This window comes from Lonchura striata, chromosome 2 (assembly GCF_050655825.1).
Source record: "Lonchura striata isolate lonStrDom1 chromosome 2, ASM5065582v1, whole genome shotgun sequence".
Classification (NCBI taxonomy): Eukaryota; Metazoa; Chordata; class Aves; order Passeriformes; family Estrildidae; genus Lonchura; species Lonchura striata.
The window spans coordinates 89,295,831-89,315,021 of record NC_140704.1 but is presented as its reverse complement, the minus strand read 5'-3'; the positions used below and the strand labels follow the sequence as shown (position 1 = coordinate 89,315,021).

General features: G+C 35.8%; 1 long non-coding RNA gene across 4 annotated transcripts in view; it reads right to left on the bottom strand.

Annotated features, from left to right (window-relative positions):
• LOC146768331 (uncharacterized) overlaps positions 1-19,191 on the bottom strand; it is a 55,457-nt gene that overhangs the window by 34,104 nt on the left and 2,162 nt on the right. For all 4 annotated transcript variants that reach the window (XR_014952799.1, XR_014952798.1, XR_014952800.1 and 1 more), the window contains exon 2: positions 19,136-19,187. This is a non-coding gene — a long non-coding RNA (uncharacterized LOC146768331). The remainder of the gene's footprint in view (positions 1-19,135; positions 19,188-19,191) is intronic.

Here is a 19,191-nt window from a genome sequence, read left to right as displayed (position 1 = left end):
CAAATTAAAAATAGTTTCAAGCATTGAAAATTTGTTTGACAGAATGATCTGGCAGGGGATAAATGTTAATTTTGTTATTGACTCTCAGTTAATGCCTTAGGAAATTTACTTAATTATGAGATTTTGATTATACAAAGATATCTAAAAAATATTTAAATTCATAGGTGCTGTTGATAGGGAATCGGATTTTGTATTTGTCAGGGATGGAAGGAAGTTGTTAAAGTGCTCTATGCCTTATTCAAATTCTTGGTGGTAAAATACAACTAACTTCTGATAAATTAAATACTCCTGTTGATTATCATTAATTATGGTAAGTGCAGAAAGACATTAGACAATGGTTTTTGCATATATGTAACTTACCATCCTAGGACATCTAATATGCATCTAATAGCCCAACCCAGGGGAATTACAATTTTGGGGTGCAGAGAAATGAAAGTAATCACTCCGTACTGCAGAAGTAACAGTTTCCTCTCTGACTCTAGGTTAGTGACAAAGGGAAGATGCTTTTCCATTCTAAATGTTTTGTTACAAGAAGGAAATAAATGTAATGCAAGAAACTGACAGAAATAAGAAATTATTATTAATATAAGGGAAGAAAGGCAGATGTTAATTCATCTTATTCAACAAATATTTAATGCTTCTAAACAGTAAGATCTAATGGATTTTACTCAGTATGATACCAAAAAAATTGTGGGAAAAATTAGATGAAATTAAGGAAGAATTTTCCCTGATAATTTAGAAAATATTTCAGAACACAATATATTTGAGGACATAAATCTCTATTTTAAGTCATAAATTAGGAAGCATCTCAGAAACTATATTATCCCACATAATAACTTTAGAGAAAGCAACAGAAGAAAGTCTCAGAGGGATGCACAGACTTCTGAAAGCCCAGTGGGGGAAGAGAGTCCTAAAGGACACCTCTTTGAGCAGGGTAAGTGGGCAGGCACAGGGTACCAGCTACCTGCTTTTTTCAGTGATGCAATTCTCTGCCCCCAGGATAGGTTGGGGGTTATACATTCACAATGGGTGAAGAGAGGTGGCATTAATCTCTTAGAGAGGGAGACTGTGGTGGAACACAGTGTATTTCATTTGAAAAAAAACAGCATGGTTCAGAGCATGGACTTATGAGTTACAAATTTTTAGCAACTACTGTATATAGTCACAGTCTTGCCTTTTCGAGTTATTTTCATAGCTGGAGAAATGCATAATCAAGAGTTAATTTAATTGAGTTGATATATAGACATTAAATTCATATATTTATAGTGTATAAACAACTTTGTTCTAATATGAAAACCAATGCTATTATGTTAAATTTGTTGCCTATATTTCAGTTAATAGGCTTAAATATTTTAGTGTAAGAGTAGTAAATTTATTTTTTTAATTAGGTTTGGGCTATTAATGAAAAATTATGATTGGAAATGTTTAATGTAGAATAACATTAGTAAAAAGGGCTCATATATTTTATACTGGAAAGTAGAAATATTCATTTTGTTAGAAGGCTAATTGTAAAAAGACAAATAATGAAATAGGAGATTTGATATTCAAGAAACAAGAAAAAGAAACAAAACATACAGTTTGTTGATGGTTACGAATGTTCAAGTGGAATTCAATAGATGACAGACCTAGATTTCAAGGTAATTTTCTTCACATTATCTTTTGATTTGCTTTCAGAAAAACAAAGCTCAAAAAGAATTTATAATGTGTGGAGAAAAAAATACAAAGACTTATAAAATATGAATAATAAATCATTTGAATAGTGGAAAGATAAAGCAATTCCTGACCAGTCTGTGAGATAAAAAATGTCACTTCTAAATTTGAAGTGATCTCAAACTTTTGCTGCAGAGTGAAGAAAGTGAGAACATCAGTAGTTGGCCTCTTCAAAATGAGATGTTTCAGAGCTCAGTATTGAGATCTGGATCTACTTTCCTGCTCTACAGAAGTAGGAAAGTCTGGAGTACCTGGGCAGAAAATACCTATGCTGAGCTTTGGCAACAAGGAGGGAGACAATCCAGGGTGAGGACTTGCTTGACTGGTGGCATTCAACCAGCTCTGGCTGACACAGGAAAGTTAAATTCAGATTATTCTGTGGAAGTCTAGGAACGGTTGCAATCTGCAGAGAAAAATAGCAGCAGGCTTTTGCAAAAAGTGAGCAATGCATTTTGACACAGGCAAGGTCTTTGCTCAGCACTACAAATTGTGAGCAGTAGTGAATGTGCATCTCAAGGAAGCCTCTTCCCTTCCAGACACCTGCACCTGAAGGTGTGGAATAACACGAGCACACTCCTTTGTGGGATCAGCTACTGTGGAAGGCAGCAATTTTAGAAGAGAAAACATGCACCTACCAGCACCCTCCTGGTTCACTGAAGATATATCCCTGGTATTTCCTTGCCTTGCTATAAGCCCTGAGCAGAACAGATGTCTCTGCAAATTGTGTTGCACTGCAAGTGAACAGCAGGACTCAGAGTCTGTGGGGATCCCTGTCCCTTTTGGGGGAAGAAGCAACATATGGGCAAGATGTGATAGTAGCATGAGGATTATGAGGGAGAAGTGCCAGGTGCTGGGTGGTACAAAAGGCTGGGGATTTTGCTTGGTTTAGTTTTTCCTCTGATAATTATCTTCCTGATACTGAACTATGGAAGCGTAGCTATACATGGTCTAAAGGACATCACTGCATGGCTCTTGGCAATGCTCTGTCTCAGTGCAGAGTTCACAAAGCAGCACCTGAACTTCCATTGCCTCCAAAATCTCTTTCTAACTTTCTCGGTAAATGGACAAGATATGCAAATGTTTCCTGAGATGTATTGCTGTATTCATGCAGTAGTACAATGAAGGATGACATGAAAAACAGTATATTTCCCCAGAATACTTTTGTGTCCTTGAAAGAAAAGGTTTTTGGGACCTCCTCTAGTAGAGAGAGAAAATGTAGTTGTGGAAAAGGCTGTGAAGGATGGTGAAACTCCAAACCCACTCATAACACCTAAAACTCATCACTACCCCCCCAAATCCATCCTTGGTTTCTTCCATTTACCTAAATGGAATGCAGCTCTTACAATATATATATCTATCTTTATATATATCTTTATATATATATCTATCAACTTTCAGAGGAAAATGTCTCTTTTTAAACAGTGTTCAGGAAAGAACACTGGTAAATCCCTGTACTGAACACTGAACACAAAAGAACACTGTTTGGGAAAGCTTTTCAAACTATCTCCCACTGTTTGGTAAAGCTTTTCATACTATCTCTGTACTGCACTTACCCTACACTGTGCATTTTTGAACCAAACGACTCTTCTGTTTTTTGGTTTGACTTTAAAAAAGTCCAGGTGCATTTTCTTTAACACTGGACATTTGTGACATCAAAACAAATTAACATCTTAAGCATGCTTCGACCTTCCCCATCCTCATCTATGCAATGAACTTGATGCATCTTACCCACCAAAAAAAAAAAAAAGGGAAAAGAATTCAGCCTATCTTCTTTTCTATTATCTCAGTGTTAAAGATATTTATTTTTAATCAGCTTATTAGTAGGACAGAGATAAATTGCGGAAGCTACAATATAGTGTCATATTAGCAGAACCACTAGAAAATCTTTTCAACAAGAACCAAATGCCACATTATTAAGAACTGCACAATATTTTACTTCCTCTAAGTCATCATAGATACTTGCTTAAGTGTGTATACTTTCCCTGAATTTAATATCTAAAAGAAGTTGATGTCAAGTGATTCTAAATGTCTCATTCTGCCATGAGAAATTATTCAAACATTTTAATTTAGTACAAATTATGTTAAAATTCTAATGCACATAAAATATAAAGAAAATAAAAATATTTCCCAATTCATTCTTGAAGATTTTCTCCTAAGTTGATTCACACAAAAACTGTTCCAAATAACAGTTAAAGGAAGCAGGACAGATGAAAATGCTATCTTATTACAAAATAGCAAACTTTGAGGCAAGGTCTTAAGGATATTCAATAATTGATTTTGTTGGTTAAGTACAAGTATCTATATTCAGTCTACATTCACTTCCAAAGAAAATCTCTGTTTATGTGAAGTGAGATCCAGAGTAACTCTACCCATCTGCTCATTGACAGATTTGATGGGACTCTTTTCCTGAAACACATACATACAGTATTTTGTCTTAGAGACAAGCTGCAAGCAGTGGGACAGAGCAATTCAGGGAAAGAGATGGGTAAAAGCCACAAGACACTTCAAGTTGCTTTATCAACATGTGATACAACTCAATGGTGGGCATTTACTTTGAAAACTTCAATGCAGTGTCATGCTATTTTGCATGGATAGGACCATATGCATCATGTGACACACTCAGAAAAACACCTGGAAAAACACTCCATGTACAAAAACACTGTAATGCCTTCTAGATATCCCAAAGTGGGTCAGATAGTGCCAGGTGGGAGGTGTCAGTGGCTTGGTCAATGATCCTGTGCTCTCCAGATTGTGTGAGGCAGCTGCACACCTGGCTCTGTATGAATCAATCTTTCCAAGAATGGTGAGAAAAAGATAGGACAGAATAAAATAAAGAAAATAGATAGTGTTTCTAGTCAGTATGCCTTCTGTGTGGTCGTAGCAGAACTGAGACTGAACATAACACCAAATCTCAACTGCCTTCTTCTTATGAACATCTTTTAAAAAGAAGTAGTTCCAAATTGCCTATGAGTTGGCCTGCTACCCAAAGGACACAGGAAACTGATGTCTTTCGAGAGGTATGTGCATACTGACTATAGTACCATGCAGGATACAAATGAAGTATATATAAGCAGCAATTACACTTTGTAATTTTACCTTCTTCTATAGCCTCTTGGTGTCTGTTGTGGGAACCCCGGCCTTATTCTGGGTTCCCATGTGGTGGTGAAATTCCTCCTCCAACCCGTGCTTCCAAAGAAAAACTCCACAGGCTTTAGCTGTTTGGTCTCAAGGCAGTTTATTGCTAGTTATCTAACAGATTATGTTCTTGGACTGCAGCTGTTTGATCAGCGGCCTCGGTAGAGGCACACACACACACTGACATCCTCTCTGTCTGCTGTCTTCTTCGTCTCTCTCCCCACCCAGGGCTGCTGCTATCTTTTATATGATATATTACCTATTACATGTTTATAGTTTTCCCCCAATACCTACTACCTATATTACAAGGTGCTTTTCTACTCTAAACCAATCTGTGAGTGCCAACATCACCAAGAACATGGAGGTAAGGAAGAAGAAAGAGGAAGGACAGGATCGGCCCACTTTCCTCCATCTTAGAAATTCTGACCCCCATGTACAAAGTAAAAACCCCCCTGTACCTGTGCTAAAACCCCCCTGTACAATACTAAAAAAAATTCCCCTCTGTTTTGCAACTACTTTTACTATACTGTCTAACCTTTTGTGACTGCATGTTCCACCTCCAAAGTTGGAAATTCATTCCATGGCTCAAACTCAAAATCACAGCTGTTTTTCAGCTGCCTGCCGGGGTCTAGAATGCCTCTGACCAAGGCCTGGAACCTCTAAAAATGTCTGAGAGACATTTTGAGTTCCCGCATCTGTATGGCTGTTTTATGAACTTAACCAAGGAATTTTTCTAACTAAAAGAAGTAACCAAAAAAATCCCTACTTCAGGCAGATCAGTTCCTTACCTACTTCATGGAGCAGTGGCATAAAAGGTTTTGTTCTCTTCGTGCAAAGAAAATGTACAATAACAGAGACATCCATTCACAGGTCCTATAACAGTATTAATCCTGCCTGGATAATGGAGAAGGAAAATATTGGAACAGACAACAGTTATTGATTCTGCAGATTTCACTGTTTCACTGTTCCAGCTAGAACTGGTAGATACCTACCTGGGTTTTGGATTGACATGTGGAGGTGAAATTTCTAAAACATTTACTGCAAGGTTAATAATGCAAGTTGTAATTTTCTAGCTAACCTTTTGCATTTTGACAGTGAACAATCCAGGATCACGACAAGATTGTGCCATTACTACTGCTTGTCTTTTAAAGGCAAATGACAGGAAGCCTAGATATTGTGTTTTCAGATATTTGGATTATCTTCTAATAAGGAAATTAAACTTGGCTAATGTAGGACCACTAACCAACCCAATGTACTATCAGTTTCGTATCACCTGCAGATGGAAAATCTTTTCAGTATTCTCATTGTGAGAGTTGATTACTTTATGTGGTCATTCACACAGTTTTAGACTACTCAGACTTCAGGGAAGAAAAAAATCATACCAGCCTTGATTTCTCCTTATTTGAAATGAGCAAGAAAGAGTCTGAGATGATTATGATATGAGATATTATGATATGATATGAGATTACATCAGATTATGATCTCAAAATTTGGGCCATACCTACCATCATGTTGAGATTTGACAGATTTTATTTTAAGCTTACTTCTGTAAGCTTACATTTCTTTGCTACTATTACTACACACCATGCACATTCTTGCATACCTATTATTCACAATTTTGAGAAATTTTTCTTAAAAATACAAAATCTTTTATACTAAAATAGAACAACAGAAGTGAGAGAGAAATTAGTGTAACTGATGCAATAAATAAGAATGTTAAATAGGCAAGCAGTAAATTTAAGGTTGTTATACATTATTAGGTCAAAAGGAAATTTCAAGAGAACTACAAAAAGTACATCTACATTATTTGATGACTCAAAATGAAGATCACTCAGAGTGTTCTATAAATAGAAGTTGTCAGACAAAAGACTATGAAGCCTATAATAGCAAAGAAGTTTCTTCTGAAAAAAGTAATTATGCACTCTGACGTACTAGCAAATTTTCTCCAGGAGAAAGAATAGGAGAGGAACATTAACAATGCACAACATGTCAGCAAAGAATTCCATCACAATGGTATCCTGCCATAGCAAAATACCTCTGAAAATCTGCACTCACTGAATATTTTATTTTCGTATCTCAATACTAGTACTCTGCTATTAAGGAGTAAACAGATGAATTCTTGAAGGAATTTCCCTAGCTGAAGTATGACTCTTATCCTGACAGCAACGTTGAATTTTAAACCATAGAAAAAATCTATAAGCTTTGATAATTGTTTCTAGCCATAAAGATATTTTCATTCTTAAAAATGACCATACATAACAATGTTTTGTCAATTTGAAGCAGATTAAGCTATTCTGAAGTACATTACCTGATCACTTAGAATCAATTAATTCAACTAATCAGTTAGTGCTTTGTAACAGTTCCTCAAAGCAATTTTTATTGTTTAAAATTAAAATTGACAATCCAAAATTTGATCAAGTGGAAAGATAATGTTTGCTGGCCTGGCACTACCATGATTCACAAATCATGGTCTTACATCCATTTTTATAAAGCAGTTCTATACCTGAAAATGCAGTACCCTATGCTTGTTGACTCGCTTGTTTTCATGACTCATGTTCAGTGCTTAATTAAAGCTCTGTGTTGATTTTCTTTATGGAAATGTTTGCATGTCTAGGTAGAGGTGGATGTCCTGCACTAATAATGAGCAGATATACCAGAATGGCTATTTTAAATTTGAACCTGTCAAATTTTTGGGGATGAAGACAAAATCAGTTGTTCTCACTGTTCTTTCTTAAATTTGACAAATTCATCAGAGAGTTTCACAGAGAAGACAGCAAATCTGCCTAGAAGAAATTAGGGATCCATTTTAAGAGCAGCTAGGTGGAAGAGTGTGTTAATGGTATATCACTGGTGAACATTCCCTTCCTTTGGAAGACCAACTATTTTGACTTGGAGAAAACAAAATTTTGTTGAAATAGTCAGAATAACTGGAGTTAAATTCTCTTCTGTAACAGAGATTTCAAGTTGTCACAACTTATGAAATAGGTTGAATAGTTATTAATACTGTAAATAGCTCCCACAGGTACTGACAAGTAGTGTTTCAGACAGTTGCTATTACAACACCACTGCTGTTATCACATCTACTCAGTTCACCCTGTTCTCCTTTCATGACATTGTAAAAAATATACCTTTTGGCAAATTTGACTAAGCAACCTCTTTCATCAGGAAGGCACTGCTCCAAGAATGATTCCTGACAAATGAGGAATGGTAGTGTCTGTGTCAGAGGGGCAGAAAGGGATAATGAAGAAAAAGCAATTCTAACTAAAAAATTAGTTTAAAAGCTCTAATTAAAATAACAACTCTAGCCATTAGCACTTCAAACTTATGGGCATTGATTATATTGTCTGTCCTAGGCATTATTCCTCAAGTATTTGCTTCATAAGTATTTATTTCAGAACCAATAATAAAAACAATGCAGATTATTGTCATTTATCTTACTTGACTATGAGAAGACAGGGCAAGTAGATTCATCTCAGTGGCCTAAAAATAACTTCGTGTGCCAGGTAAATGCTGCACATAAGAAGCAGAACATGAATGAAAGGGGTATTTTATTAAATGTACTCTGTCTAGTCCAATAACTAGTGAATGTAAACTCTCACGGATAATGAGATCTATGAAATTAAGGAAGAAACTTGTAATGGAATGACTGACTTAATATTATAAACAGACTGAAAACTGGAATGAGGATCTGAATATCTTAAAGAGATATTGGTAGTTTAGATCCTTTATGATACTAAACCTAGTTAAACCTAGTAGCTGGCAAATTCTTCTGAAAGTCAGGAGGATTCAGAATCAGAGCATGAGACAATTTTAAGCATGTCAGTATCCATCAAGATTGGAACAATATAAGTCACAAGAGCGAACACAGGTAATATTCATGGACACATGTTAGTAACTGGAGGGAAAGTAAAAACATTGGAGAAGGTATCACTCTCACTGGTCAGAGAAACAAGGATGTTTCACTATGGTGACAAGACAAATGAATGTGGTCACCTGTAACAAAGACACTCCCATAACTAAAAATGTGGTATCAGCACTCCCCTAACAATTTTATACTGTAGAGAACCAGGTCTGGCATGACCATCATGCAGAAATCTACTTTATCCATATCAGTCTTGCTCTTTGTCTCCAACTTGACATTGAAACAGAAGCCCAACACTTCATCATGAAGGCTTATCCATATTTGAAGTACTTGTTTCTATAAGAAGCAAGACTGTTCTGGGCCTAGAAAAAAGGATCTGGCTTGCATAAAATGATCTGTCTCTATAAGGAGATGAAAACCATGCAGAAGGCTGGGCATACAGTATTCAGCCTACAGTACTGGAAGCCCTGTGCATAAAACCAGAGAATAAGCTTGATTTTGGCATAATCTATGCCCTTTGTATATATGAATATTTAAAAAGCATGGGCACTCTGACTAGCCAGTCTTGAGTGCACCTTATAAAGAAATAAGTTTTAGGGCATAAAAAGGATTTATTCATGGCAGAGCTGTGTGGGTGACACTATTATTTATGTTGTTAGAAAGGTAAATTCTGAGGAATTTTGAGACAAACAGGAATAATAAGTTGAAAGGAAACATGTATATTGAAAGACAAGTAAGAGAGAAACCTTCTGGTTTAGATTTTTCTGGGAATATTACAGGGGTTACCTGATTATACCATGTACGGGACTGCAAAACCCAGACCTGTGAAGATTAAGTACCTGACAGCAATGGCAATGCTATTTTACAACCATCTATGCAAGTTCATGCACACTGAGTAAACAATACAATTGCCCTGTCACATTACTTCAGACATATGAGTATAGATCTGTTCAGTCTGGCATCCTACAATTCTGATGCTATGAATGACAGAGGATTTTTATTTTTAAAGGGAAATATGTTTATTGCTTTTATTTAATCTGGCACTTTGCCTTTGAGCCTAGTTTGCAATGTAGCTGTAAAAATGCTTAGGCAACAGAATGGAGCCATTAATATCTATCTTTATTAAGAATAAACCTTTATTTGAGCCACAAGGGAACACTGTCTTTTCTAAATCATGGAATAATTTAGTTTTAGATTAACCATTCAAGTTCATCTCATTCAACTACTTTATGAAATCAGAGCTCATTGTACTAATATATTGTATTAGCATTCATTATGTCATATATGACAATAAAGTATATGTTTTCACATTTAGATCCTAATGATTTTCAGTTAGAAACTCTACAAGGGAGAAACATGTTTTCATTCTGTTGCTTGCACAGCTGGTGCTGTAATAAGACTTAGATCCATGAGTAGGACTTCTAGATACTACAAGAATCCAAGTAATAGAGTTAAGGAAAGACAAATAAGCAGGGCATTTCACAGGTAGCCTAGCAAACCAGTTAATGCTCTGGCAACTCCTAGTCATATTGCCCTTGTCTAACAATAGTTGATCCAGCCCCATAAGGATGCAGTAGAAATGTCTTTTACCTCCTTAGGAAGGTCAAAAGTTTACATGCTACTTCAATAAAACAAAAACTCTAGAAGAACAACACTAAATGGTAAAGATGTTAATATTTAAATGTAATTGAAGCAAATCTAATCTTCAGGCTAAATCTGTTTTCAAACAATCTGTGTCAACAATGTAATGGACCAAACTTTTGTGGATGTTTTTTTGCATCACACTCTAAGACATTAAAAATTTCTTCATTTTTAGTAAATTTTAGCTAGTTAGCAGTTGCCAACCCACAGAAAATTTCAAATACTTTTGACAACAGTGGTCAAAAACCCATGATTTTTAATTCAATTTAAAAATTTCTTAATTTTTAGTAAATTTTAGCTAGTTAGCAGTTGCCAACCCACAGAAAATTTCAAATACTTTTGACAACAGTGGTCAAAACCCCATGATTTTTAATTCAATTGTAACTTTTTTCCTTTTATTAGACTACTAGTGGAACTGCTTCTTGTTGGCTTCATATTTTCTTTCATAATTCTTTATTTTCTTCTGGCATTTGCTAAACTACACCCATAAAAAGGAGCACATTCTTCTGAGAAGGGCTATGCTCACACATGCATATGTTCCAAGCTTGGAGGGAATTAGAAGCTGTGTTCTGAACTGATGGTGTAATTTTTCACCATTGCTGCAAAGAACAGAAGAGCTTTTTCAAGTTCTTTTAGCTTAAGTTCTCCCATGAGCACAAATGTGTTCATGAAACTTCTGGAAGACCAATCAAGAGCAAGATAGACAGCAGCTTCTGGAAATGGAGTTTTGTTGAACAACGCCATTTATTTTATTGTTCACAGCAGGGTGTGTTATTCAAGGCCAGTTAACACTCTTTGCAAGATACCTCCCCCATCCTTGTCATAGGAAGAGGAGGCTTAGCAATAGCTCCTCTAGCTCCTCTACATCAGTGTTGTACTCAAATTCTATAGGATAGACCAACATGTTTACTCCTGAGAGCAGCACATACTCCCTATCTGTCCTCTCAGTCAAGGAGGAATATGAAATGAATATTGTGAAAATGAATTTAAATACTCCTCAATATTGTCAAGTGAGATTGAAGGTGAGGCAGGAAGGTTTATTCATGAAAGAATAAACCTTTATATGTATGAAATTTTAAAAATAAGCTTTTACAATTCCTTATTTTGTGCCAGCTTGCTGTAACAAGCAGTACCATGTGGGTCAGAGCTGACCAGATTATTGTGTATTTCATCATGCAGAGCAATCTCAGTTTCCAAAATGGGAAGAAAACAGATGCAAGTGATCATGACAGGAAATGAGAAGCTGTAGTTAGTGTAATGCTGCCTGACAGCAGGTGGCCATAAGCTGCCTTCACATATCATCTTTTAGTCTAACACTGCTCCAAAGCCATATTTTTACCAAGAGGAATAACTGTTCAAATGCAGAAAAAGAAATTGAAGTACTGAAGAAAATACATATTTCACAGTGTAGTGACCTACATGTCAAAATAGCATACAGTGATGTTTATAATAATGTACTCGCAAAAAAAATAAAAGCATAGAAAAAATTTGGTACATTTGGTACAAGAAATCTGTGTAACATTTCATATTAATGAGATGAGCCTCAGGACAACTGTGTGAAAAGATAAAAAAGAAAATATAACAATTTAAAATTTCCCTTGCAATTAGCTGGAATAAGCTGTTGGCAAATGGTTACACAGGTAAAACATCTTCCCACCTAATCAGGTGAAATAAGATGCAAAAATTTACAGCTATTTGGTGCACTGTTTCAAAAAAGTTATTTCTTTAGCATGCTTGACAGAACAGGTTCTGACATTCTCTTGCATGGCTAAATATAACAATAGGACTTTGACACCAATATTTGTCAAGAGATATTTTTCCTCCTTCCAGTGTAGTATTTTACAAAAATTTTGTCTTGCAAAAACATCTCTAGCAATTTCATTCCTTCCTGGTTTCCACATGAAAATACTGTAGCAACTAAAAATTAAATATAAAAATAAAAATAAGCCTACAGATATTTATCAACAGCACTTAAAAAGCCTATCGTGAAAGAGTCCCTAATTTTAAGATTATTTTCTGCAAAGGAAGAGAAGCATTTTAAAGAAAATTTAGAATCAGGTAACATTTCTCTCCGTATGTTCAGTATTTCTGGTATTAAATAGTAAAAGCAAACTGCCTTTACAGTTGTATTGATCAAGAGCAAGAAATACGTATCTTTTATGTTGTTCCTAATTTTAACTATACAGACTCACATTCCCAAGGTAAAAAATACATACAGAAGAGCCATCAGCCAAAATCAGAAGTTTTTAATATGTTCCTTTTACTTCAATTTCTTCACAGAACATTTTTAAGCAGTGTTTGGAAGGCAGTAGATTCCAAGAGAATTTTGCCAAGTCTTTTTAATAGAAAACTTTCCCCCATAAGATAACTTTTGTGGAAACAAATGATAAGAATTACTGAATATAAAATACACATTGGAAGAACAACATTCTTAAAGGAATGATTTTCACTAGAAAATTCATCATAGAGTAACCAGCTATGGAAAGGATTTTAAACAAAATTGCGTAAACTTCTTTTTTTTTTTTTTTCAGCAATATACCCAAGAAAAGTGGACAGAAAATTCAGATTCAATGCCTGAAATTTGTCTAAAGCTAATAATGGTTAAGGAATAAAAAAACCCCCATAAACATTGAATCAAATTTGTCTGACGGTTTTGTTAAACAGAGACCATTGAACAATTACTTCTGTTGTTTCATGTTAAGTGCTTATTAGTTTAAAAAAAAAAAAAATTGCTTAGCTTATTTAATTCCTGGAATTTTTGCACCATTTATAGGCGTGCATATGTATTCATTATGTTGTTTTGATTTTACAATTAGAATTTTGTTTCAGGAAAAAAAAATTCATCTTTGACATTTTTTACCATTCTACAAAACCCAAATGAAAGTGAGAAATTATCTCAGAGGATTAATAGATAATTCTGTTCTTTAAGATTCCTTCAGCTATAGGGCTCTTCATCAATAAACGTAGTTACAAAACAGAAGCTCCAAACAATACAGATCTTGTTTGTGCAGTTAATCCACTGAAAAAAAAAAAAAAAAAAAAAGAGAGCGCTAATAATTTTCCAGTTTTGCTTGTATTCTGATTCATTGCCAGACCGTGCTTTACATATCTCTGCTGATGAATGTGTTTGTGTTCATTTGGATTTTATTTATAAGACAAATGCCTTCCAGTGTACTATTACGCAAATGCTGATGCACTCAGAGTGATTTCTCCCTAAGAGAAATTAAATGCTTGTTTGACATTATTTATAAGACTTTCATTAGGAAGCACTGGCCAAAGGGAAGAGTAAATCAGTGCACAAATTTCCATGTTGTTGCAACCAGATATCTTTTTGTACCCAAGCAGCACTTTTTGAAACTTATGCCTTACAGTACATTGCACTAAGGAACAAACACAGCTAATCTCAATATAGGAACAGAAAGAGAGCTTGTCTTAGCAGATAAACCAAGAATATGCAAAGGTCTTCCAAAATGCTCCTAAACATGATTGTACAACAGTTGGTATAGTCAGACAGACAAAGAGATTTTGCTGTTTCATAATTTGGTAGCACAATTGCTAAAGTTATCTCAGCTAAGTACATCCCTATTTAAAATGAGACACCAACATTCAGTATGATTTTTTAGTCCTTCTGTTTCTACTGAAAAAAACACTGATGAAAGTGGAAGGCATTTTCAGAACAGGAAGAACACTGATTCTATTTGTTGAACAAGTATGCTTTTCACTTAGACAAAAGGCAAAGTGTCTGATGAAGAAGTTCAATGTATCCAAAATAGAATAAACACTGCATCAGTTGAAAACTAAATGCAATACCTTTTCTTGTCCCTATTTCAAGCTCTCTAGCGTTTTAAAAGATTTTTCTAGATTAAACATAATGTAAGAAGGAATAACCAGATCCTTCCATCCACTGACCTGCTTCAGACAAGTATAGAAAAAAGCTTTTACTCCCAGAGTGCTCTGTTAACAATTCACATTCTCATGGAATTGTTGGGCTACACAAATGACAGAATCCTTCTGTTTTGAGCAGGTGACTGTGTTGCAACAGTGGTTTGAATTCCTTCTCTAGCAGACTTCTGTTAAATTAAAAACAGATAGATGAAGTGGGAACAAGCCTTTGGCTTTCATCTGTGCCTCTGACAGCTGTCACCACCCCCAAGGCAAGAGGGTCAGATCAGCTCATGAGCAGCCAGTTATCAGACTAACTTATTAAGCTAAACTGAATTTCAACATGGGTTTTAAGGTTTTCAAGTAATTTCAAGGAGGCAGAGAACATATCTGGAATAATAATATTAAGCAGTGAACTAGCCAGCTGAGCATGGAATATAAAGAAAATTGAAAACAGCAGGAAACAAAAGCATACAGCATTGATTCTTCTGAACATGAACTGCCATAATAATTCTCCCAATTAGAAATTGTTCACAATCAAAAGTATGTTATATTAGCTTGGCTATAAAGTTCTTAAAAAAAAATCAGAGCATTTTGACCCTGAAATAAAAAGATGGTGGAGGTTATATAATTAATGATGGATATAATTTCAGCTTCACCCAATTCTTGATAAATGACTGAATTTTCAAAGTTTAAGAGAATCAGTAGAATTTATCTTAAAGATCAAGTAACCTAGTTTTAAACTAATTAAAATTATGACTTCACTCTCCAAAGGATTTACTCACTATTGGTGAGGTTATATAGAAATTGTTTCAACTCTGTTGATAAGGGAAAAAAATTGGGGTTTTTTCCCAACTCTACAGGATTACAATATGTACATGACAGCAAATTTCCAGATGAAACATATTTAGTGCAAGTTCCAAATTCATTGGTGTACTTCAACAAGAAAAACCAGCTTTATTCCAAACAGTTTTGCTATGAAAAGGCAATATATTTTTCCATTCTTCCTTCTAGTGATTTTGGGAATGATAATCAAATAAAGGTCTTTCCTGGATTCAAGTCCAGTCAGATATTAGTGAGAATCTCCTCTCCCTAAGAAAGGCCTCATTGTTGTAAATCCTAATATTTTCCCCCCCTAAGCAAAGATTATGAAATGTTATGTATTGGATAAAACAAGAAGCTTCAGTATCTTTAAGCAGTATTTTGAACCATAAACCAGATGGAAATTTCTTTCACATGGTAGGCAATCTGTGTTACTGTCCAGGTTCATGCCAGCACATGCCAACAGTGGTGTATCACTGTCATTTCAGTCCTCAGTAACATTCATGCCAGGTCATGAAACATGATCCAAATGGTGGTGAAGCCAGTCATGGTAGGTGATAGGCACTGTACTTGTAGACAGACATTAATATAATTCTATTGCATAAAAAAAGTCAGGCATTGAGGCTCTTTCAGCCCACTCTATTAAACCAAACCAATACAAAGATCAAAAAAGTAAAAATAGATCTTGTCCTGATGCACTTATCTACTCCTGTAGCTCAGTTTTCTTTCTTTTAACAGAAGAGTTTGAAGAGTTCTGACACAAACAGGTAAACTCTGATTGTTTGAGGTTGCTGCAAATGCAGCCTACTCAGTGATGCTCTGTAATAAGCAGGTTTCTCTCTCATGCAAAGAAAATAGGTTCATGAAAATCAGGCAGAGATAAGTATGGGATAGAACTTCAGAGGCAGGACACATTCAGTGTGGAGTCAAAATTCAGCCACTGATTTACTGCCTTATTTTCAAATACATTCTGCTGCTTGAAAAATGTTAATGTTCCTGCATGAAGAGGATTTCATTAATCAGAGCTGGAAGGAGTCAAGATTACTTCAGGATGACAAAATGTCATAGTTCAATAATTAAATTAATTTGTACATAGACTGTTAAATATAACAATACTTTGGGTCACAATAGAAATACTATGACAGTGATCTTTCATTACTAAGTATAAATATTTACTGCTTCCATTGTATGCTCTTATGCAAGTGTTTCACTGAAAGAAATATAGTGCAGTTCAAATTGCTCAATACAAAGCAAGGCTTTATTTCATATAATGCATAAGTGTAGACTTTAGCAAGGGAGAACATAGAGCATTGTTGACCACTCTTCCTTGCTCAAGATACAATGCAACCAGCTGTTTGTGCTAAACAAACTTCAGCTTGACTACAAAAATAATATAATTAGATTATTCACCAGGACTTCCTTGAATCTGTGTTCACAGCCTCTACCCTTTGACAGCTACAAGTGTTGAGTCAGCCTAGAGTAACAAAAATCACACCTTGTGGAAGTTACTACTACAGGAATATGTACACTTGGTGTTTAAACACCTCAGGGAATGTAGTAACATTTTCAGCACCAAGAGTATCCCAGTCCCTCCCACAATGTCACAAGATTTTGTTCCTGAGAGTTTGAGTTGAGCTGAGAGCCTGAAAAATAGCTTTTAGTAGAACAGTAACATTGTAAGGATGGTAGGCTCACTCCTGTTCAGATCTTGGAGACAGCACTAACTAAAATTTAGCAGAAACGAGAACAATCATAGAGAGCCTTGTGTTTTTTATAAAACATAATATATCCCTCCTAAGAGTTTTAGCCAGGATAGGAGCAGACAACTCTAAGGCACATTTGCTTTCCGTTTAAGGAAGTGACTTGATTTTACGAAACAGAAGCAACAATCAAAGGCCAGGGCAGTCAAATGTGGTGCAGGGGTGTAGGGCCTAAAAAGGACATTTTACAGTGTAGCCCGAGGAACTATAATGCACAAATCCAGTTTGCTATCTAAAAGTGCCTTTTTCTCTGTTGCTTTTTTGAGTTCCTTTGGGGGCTTTTTTGGTATGTTTACTTGTTTTGGTTTCTTGTTTGTTTGTCAAAGCCTTCATTTCCAAAAGCATAAACAGCTCCTTCTGAGGAGGTGATAGAAAAATACACTATTTGAGTATAGTCTACCATCTGAGGAATTTGGGTGTGAAAATAAAAAATACTTGGTACAGATAGTCCACAATCTAAAAGAGTAATGGCAAAAGAAGTCATACTTTTAGCTGTGTCTATTCTCAGGCTTGGCAGATTGCAAGATTTACATACTTTGCCCAAAATGTCCTTCTAAAACCAACACTTCCATGCTTGCTTTGGTTATCCCACAACCAAATTTGCCCTTAAATGGGTTAAAACTGGAAATACTGTTGATGCAATTGAGTGACTGTGGTCAATACAGAAGAGAGCATGGCACATGCAGTGCTCAAAAATGAGGTTGTCTACATTTTTAGTACTGTATTTGTCTTGAGACATAAGGCAAGGTGCCATGTCCAAACTAATTGTAGTTGCATTCTTTAAGTGCCTGAAAATCAGTGGTTAGTTTCATCTAGACTGTCAGCATGTCATCCAGTCCCCTAGCTTCAAGATTTTAACTTGATTTTGACAACATACCAAGACACTTATATTACTAGAACCAATTTATTCAATGTCTTCTAAAGCAATACTCCAGTTGTATAATGGAATGAAATTTAGTGTAATTGATGTCTGCAGATTTTAACAGCTCCTCTTCAGGTCTCCCAGTACTGGAGGTTAGCTGTGGTGCTGCACAATTATTGTAGATGGAAGTTGGCACTCTGGGTTCTATGGTGGTATTTGGTGAGATACTTGATGAATGTGGTGGGATTGTGAAAGGAAAGAAAATTATAAGTATCACTTACACAAATATTTGACTTAACTAGTGTCTCCAAAGTTCCTGCAGTATTCCATGGAAATGAGATATGAAACTGCAACAGCCTATACTGATACCTTGATACAGCCTTTAGTCATCTGGTTAATGAAAACAGTGGATGTGCTGAACACCTGCTTATGAACTGCTTTATGTTGAATTACTGACCTGAGTTTAGATGGTTTTGGTTTGTTTAGATTGAAGTCTTATAATAAGTTACTCAGTTGCTTGATTGCAATGCCAACAAAGAAAACCAAAGGGTCATGACCTACTTCATGTTTGCAGTAACCAAAATTGTAAATGAGACCTTGTAAGCAGAATGGCACTTCCTCTCATATGTATGTGCACACTTCAAGCTTTCATTCAAAGGAAAACACTTGTGTCTCCACCAAGCACAACAAAAAAGGCTTTCTAGACAGTTTTTCATCCACCCTACAGAATCAGTCTAAAACAAACTGTATCTGAAACATTCTTTTCCTGAGTAATATAATATTGCCCAACACTGTCATACTGGGTACAACTGTTGCCTACTAGAAAAATAACTGGGTCAAATACTGCTAAACTAAGATATATGACCTTTCCAGCTAAGGTGAGCAATGACCATTTCTACTTGTTTAAAAGGTCTCTGTTTGACCCAAGTAGACCTTAAGACGTACCTCATTTGTCCTCAGAAATATAATTGGTATACTGCAGGCAACACAGACTCTGATTTTGCCTTATTTGGAATAACTTATTTTCCCCAGTACTATTCATTCCCAAGGTTCAATTCTCTTCCTTGGACATCCAGAACCTAGCATTAACTAGATAGCTAGAGAGATGAGGGAGATTTCTGGGAAAAAGGAGAGGTTGCCAGTGAACAGCTTAATGAGGCAGCTTGGCAGTAAATGAGCAAGATCATCGAGGGAAAGAGGTAGCTGATCTCATTAGGCTCTACACCAAATGCAGAGTATTCATGTTAGTCCCAGCCAGGCTGGGAATTACAAAACACATGGGCTCTTCACAGCGCCACAGAGCACCTGTCATCAGTGGCAGGAAGGATGCTGCAATTATCTGCAAGTGACATGAGCACACAACAGGAAAAGCCCTTCCTATTGATGAAGAACCAGGGATGGCCACAGAAACCAGGCTGCATATGTTAGACAACTAAACCAGCCAGTGAAATTCATCCTTACCTCAGTTATTCCATTCTCTTTTCCATTTACCTGTACTCATGTATCAAACACCCTTA